At 41.4% G+C, this 5,768-nt stretch overlaps 1 pseudogene; it reads left to right on the top strand.

The window, feature by feature from the left end:
- The first annotated feature begins 1,744 nt into the window (after positions 1–1,744).
- Positions 1,745–4,410, top strand: LOC100991522 (cell division cycle-associated protein 7-like; annotated as a pseudogene).
- The last annotated feature ends 1,358 nt before the right edge of the window (positions 4,411–5,768 follow it).

The following is a 5,768-nucleotide window of genomic DNA, read 5'->3' as shown; positions in this document are numbered from 1 at the left end:
CTGTGCATGGGCCTGTGCGGCAGCCTCCTCTAATTTGGAGCTGTAAGTAACAAAGAATTCTGCCTCTCATCATGTGTCAGTGTGCTGCGTCTGCTCATCCGAAGATCTTCAAATTTTACAAAACACACACTTGCTTATTTGTGCCTGTACTTCTCTACCTCCAGACACTTTCCCTGTTTTACTTTGTGTACATCCTCCTACCTGACTTCACCCTGAACTATGAAGAGTCTGTCCTTTTGATTCAGAGATCAACCTGAAATTCTTTACCTTCAGGCATCCTTTTCCATGTCTGCTCCTCATCTTCCTCTTGCTGATCTTTGGCCCATTAATAAAGCACATGTCCTGTGTTTTGAATTCCAGTGATTTGTAAGCAGACCTGTTGTCCAATGAAGGGAAGACCATTTGATAAGATATTATTATTTGAAAACATGGTAGTGTTCTAGTTTCTTTGAATTCCTTGAAGAGTCTGGCATGAGGCCTATTACAAGGACACCCCCACCACAGATACTACTGAATTCAATTCATTGGAGTGCTGCCATGCAGCTTCAACCCTGCCTGAAAGTGACAAGTCACATTCCTGCCATCTTGATGCTTCTTTCTTCTGTCCTCTGGTGTGGAGACTAGAAGGGTTGCAGGGAAGATGAGTGGGATCGAGGAAAAGTACAGGTTGAAAGGAAGGCTTGTAGGCCTGCCCCAGTGGAAATGGGTGAACAGAACCAAGGCAATAAGAACACTACATTTCCAAAATCCTTTAGGGTAATTTAGGGTAGGGACACACAGAAGGTGGTCAACAAATATTTGCTGATGCAACAATCAGATTTCAGAACCTTAAGTTCACTCTTCCAGGGTCATGTCATTTGAGTTGCATGAATATAAAGGTCCATCATGGACTGAAATTATTTTTATTGTGGTTAATTTGCCTCTCTGAATTATTCACATGGTAATTAAGTTCACTTGGCTCCCAATTACATAAGATATTGTTTTAAAAACAAAATCCTTTTTTCTTTATAATGTATGAGTTGTGGTACTTTTCACCCTGTAAGATCCTTTGAAGTCTTATCCTAAAACACTTGAGTTTAAAAGAAAAAGAAAACATCTAATAAAATTTTTTCTCTTGAACTACAATTAATTGAAGATACAAGATGCTGAAGAGATATCTCTAAGGAAAAGATAATTTTATTTTGTTTTTAAGGCAAAGTGCTATTTGTGCTGGCAGATTTGTGTAATCCAAATATCATATGGCTAATTACATGAATTTAATGATAAGAAGGATGTATATCCAAAGAAAATACAAGGACCAGAACTGGAATAAAAAGCTACAGTGAATGTAGCTCTCAGCATGGCTATCCTCCCTGTTCTCAATCTTTCTTTCTCTCTCTCTTTACCTCTACCTCTGGGTCTACCTCAAAATGGCATCTGTCTTGCATTCCTTATTTGTTTCCCATTGGCCACTCTCCTACTCACCCTATAGTCTAATTCTGGAGGCAGCCAATCAAATAGGTTCACCTCATGGCCCGCCTACCTACTGAATCCTATCCATTTTTCCAGTTCACCTCCTGAGATTGGGCTGCCTTAAGTCTGACGCACCTTCCTGATGTAATAAAGGACTTCCCTGCTCAAAGAATAACCAGTCCTGCTCCCCTGAGCTGTTGACAAAGCTGTTGAAACTACATAGGGATGCTGAGTGACTGATAAGTTCATTCAACACAGTGATTTTCATCTTTCATTTCTCCATGATGGGAAATAGGAGCTTAAAACCTACAATGACTCTACACTTCCAAAATCCCTAATCAAATGGCAGAAATTCTCTTCTTTGGTTTATTTCACAGGATTTCAGGACGAGTCAAACCTACTGATATTTATTAAGCATGTATTTCTTCCCAGAACTTTGCTGCATGTTCTAACACAGCCAGAAACATGACAAAACTATAGAACGAGACAAGAGTTTAGGAATTCTTTATCATGTTAGAGATAAGAAAAATTTAGATTTATTTAGAATATCTGGCTCTTGCCTTAAAGAACTTTTAGAGCCAGTTAACGATATAAGACATAGTCCTTGAAACAGCTCAAAAAAAAAAAAACCCAAAGCACATTTTAATCCATTATTACATTAGCAAACACAGACTTCAAATTTTACAGGAATTCAGAGAAAAAAAAATTACTGTAAAGTGGCCCCGGCTGAGCCCGGCAAAGAGAAATAGGGAATGGTGATAGAAGGCACAGCTTCCAGCACTGAGGAAGATCTCTGGGAGGAGGCAAGTTGGGTGATAGGAGAGGGGCCCCGGTGAGGAGCATGAAAGGCAAAGCTGGATAACTGGGATCACTTAATGGACAGCTTTCTATCAGACCCCAGAGCCTGCAATTCCTCCTAAAAGTAAACAAGCCATTACAGGTTTTGAAGCAGGAAAGAAACATCATGAAAACAGTATTTCAGAAAAGGAGTTCCATCGTAGCATGGTGGTTAAGGGTACGAGCTTTGGAGCCAAGTAGTCTCTCTCTGAATCCTGGCTCCACCATTTTCTCGGTCGGTGACCCTGGGTGAGTCACTTAACCTGTGTCCTCGCCTTCAAAATGGGAATAATAATAGTTCTCACCTCACCAAGCTATTAAATATTTGGAGGATTAAGTAAATTAATATTTGTGGTATATTCAGAGCAACACTTGCACTTATTAACAGTCTTATGAAACCAGATATTAAGGGTGTGGGGATCTGGCTCACGGAGATTAGTTCGATGACTTCTGGCCTAAATCAGAGGGCAGAGGGTGGTGGTTGAATCTAGGTAAGGAATTCCAGCCAGTGCATCCAAAGAGGGGTGTGGACTTGGTAACTGAGCAAGTCTGGGGCTGAAGTAGAATAAAGAGTTAAAGGCGAACCCACAATGCTGAGAAGATAACTGGGTTCATCAGTTATTTTGGAGAAATAAATGTCAAGCATAAGAAAATGGCACCCTGGACCGGGCGCGGTGGCTCATGCCTGTAATCCCAGCACTTTGGGAGGCCGAGGCAGGCGGATCACAAGGTCAGGAGATCGAGACCATCCTGGCTAACATGGTGAAACCTCGTCTCTACTAAAAAATACAAAAATTAGCTGGGTGTGGTGGCAGGCGCCTGTAGTCCCAGCTACTAGGGAGGCTGAGGCAGGAGAATGGCATGAACCCGGGAAGCGGAGCTTGCAGTGAGCCGAGATCGGCCACTGCACTCCAGCCTGGGCGACAGAGCGAGACTCCGTCCCCCGCGCCCCCAAAAAAAAGAAAAAGAAAAAGAAAATGGCTCCCTGCTCCAAGCCGGCCTAGGCGCCCGCTGCCAGTATGAACACTCGTGGCATGCTGCAAAAGGATCTGATTAAAGAACTTAGAGAAATTCATATATGTGAAATTGATTTCCATGGAAACCTAGTCACGCTCTGATGACAGTTGTGATGGCGTCGCTGCCGATAATTTTGCAATATCGGCTTCCCAGTGAGTCTGAGAAGGCTGTAGGACCCGCACCCAGTGCAGACACTCAACCTCTCAGGGTGGTGATGAAGCTTCCAGCGCGAAATACCAAGGGAGCAGCCAACAAAAAAGCAGAGCCCCCTCCCCGAACCCTCAGAGAATTCTGGAACCAATTCCAGTTCCGATTCAGAAGATAAAGGTGGCATGAATTTTTTTGGAGAAAAAGGCTTTCAGTATAAAGCAAAACAAAGCAATGCCTGGAAAACGCATGTCAGAGAGAGAAAGCTTCCCTGGCTTGTTCCTTAGAAGACGTTCCCTCCCAGGCTCCAACTCACAATCAAGGACATCCCCAAGGCGTACATTCCCGGATGTTGCTTCCAGGAGAAACCCTGAACAGAGTGCTCCTTTTCTCACCAAGTCCCCTGGTCCCTTGGCGCTCTACTCATGGAGGAGGAGTAAGAAGAGGAAGAAGAAGAGGATAAGGACACGTTGGTGAGAAGGAGCAAGACAGTGGATGGCTGCATGAAGGAAGATGACACGCCCAGAATTCACCGCTCCAGCTCATCCATGACCCTTCTGCATATAATTCACCCAGGGCAAGAAATCACAGAGGAAGGGTTGGAGGCCAACTGCAGCAACTCTCCAAAGAAGATATATAACGATTCCCTGGGCTCTACTTGTTATTAATGGTGTCAGAAAACTATTGCTACCAAAACAAACTGCAGAAACCCAGACTGCTAGGGCATTCAAGGCTAAGTCTGCGGCTCCTGCCTTCCAAACTCTTATGCTGAAGAGGTCAGGGATGCTCTAGTGGCATTGCCCACCTTGTTGAGAAATCTACAACTGCAGTTTCTGCCGGCAGCAAGACGGACGGTGTGCAACTGATATCCTGGTGTATTTCGCCAAATATCCTGGCCCTGGGAATGTGCACGCTTACTTGAAAAGTCTGAAAGAGGAATTTGAAATGCAAGCATAATATCTGCAAAATTCACAGCCTGCCATCCATTTCTAAAATCTCTTGTTAACATTTTCGATTTTGTCATTGATTGAAACCTGAGTTAAGAATCTCAGTGATCAGTCTATTGTATAAGAAACTCCAATCAAGTTAATCTCACTAGACACACATGTTTCTGGAATATCATAGAAAGTATATTGCTAGTTATACTTTGCTCTCTGCAGTTTCTTCTCTGTTTCCCACCAACCCCCACATCATACCATGCCCCTAGTGGTGCTCTCCCACTGCTTAGTTTCTGAATTATTTTTAAATGACAATTTTATGAAAGTGTATTTGATTCTATTGGTGTTGAAATAGCCCTGGAATCCACTCATAAAACCTAAGCTTTTAGAAATACTGTAGCAATATTAACTAGATCTATTAAATTTCAGAGAACTTGTTTACTCAAAAACAATGGGTATGATTTAGTGTTCATGCTAGTTGACATTTTTAACAGAATCAAGGCACAAAAGTCTTAAGATCATGTGTAAAAATTAGGTAATTGCCGCAGAGTGTAGTATATTACTTAAGATGCCTCTCATGAGAATATTCCAGGTATTGTGCTTCTTATACAAGTTGTCACAGTTGAGATTTAGTTGCTGCTAATTTCTTCTGCCCTAAGGTTAAATGGTGCATCCAGCTTACACAATCATGATCCAAAGGTTTACGGGCAATGTTATATGTAACATTAGGATAGAAAAGACATCTCTGGAAATTGCAATGGTGAAACTTCAGGAGTAGGCTGATTTGAATTTTTGGTATAATACTTTAACATAATTGTAGTTTGCCAAGTTTATTTCAGTTCATAAGTAAGGTATTTCAAATAAATTCTTGTGCCATTTTGTGTGGAAACTTGATATTAATAGTCTATAGCTCTTTGCATTTGTTGAAGAAATAAGCTAGGCACAGGGTTCATGTTTAGGTTTTAAGCACTTTTATCATGAGAAAGAACTGCCTTTTTGGAAATTTGTAACTTTCAACAGTTTAACTTCACATCTCTGCCAAATTAGTTTCTGGGCAGATTTCCTGTGTTGCTACGCCCCTCCGGTTTTGCGTTAATCAAATTGTTTAGTAGAGGTGGAATCTAAGTGTTTGTGTGTCCAGTTTACTTGCTGGGCCCATTCAGGGTTTGATGCATAATTGGACCTCAAATCAATACATATAAATACAGCTTTTGATCTGTAATACTTTTATACAAAGTTTATTTTAATAGACATTTTATTCTTAAAAGAGAAGAAAATGTATGTTTTCATAATTTGGAGTGAAATTATCCATGCACATTATTTATACTAGCCACTCATCCATAAAGATTCATAAAATCCCCCCTAACCCCACTTCTC

This window comes from Pan paniscus, chromosome 11 (assembly GCF_029289425.2).
Source record: "Pan paniscus chromosome 11, NHGRI_mPanPan1-v2.0_pri, whole genome shotgun sequence".
Taxonomy (NCBI): Eukaryota; Metazoa; Chordata; class Mammalia; order Primates; family Hominidae; genus Pan; species Pan paniscus.
This window is presented reverse-complemented; position numbering and strand designations above follow the sequence as displayed.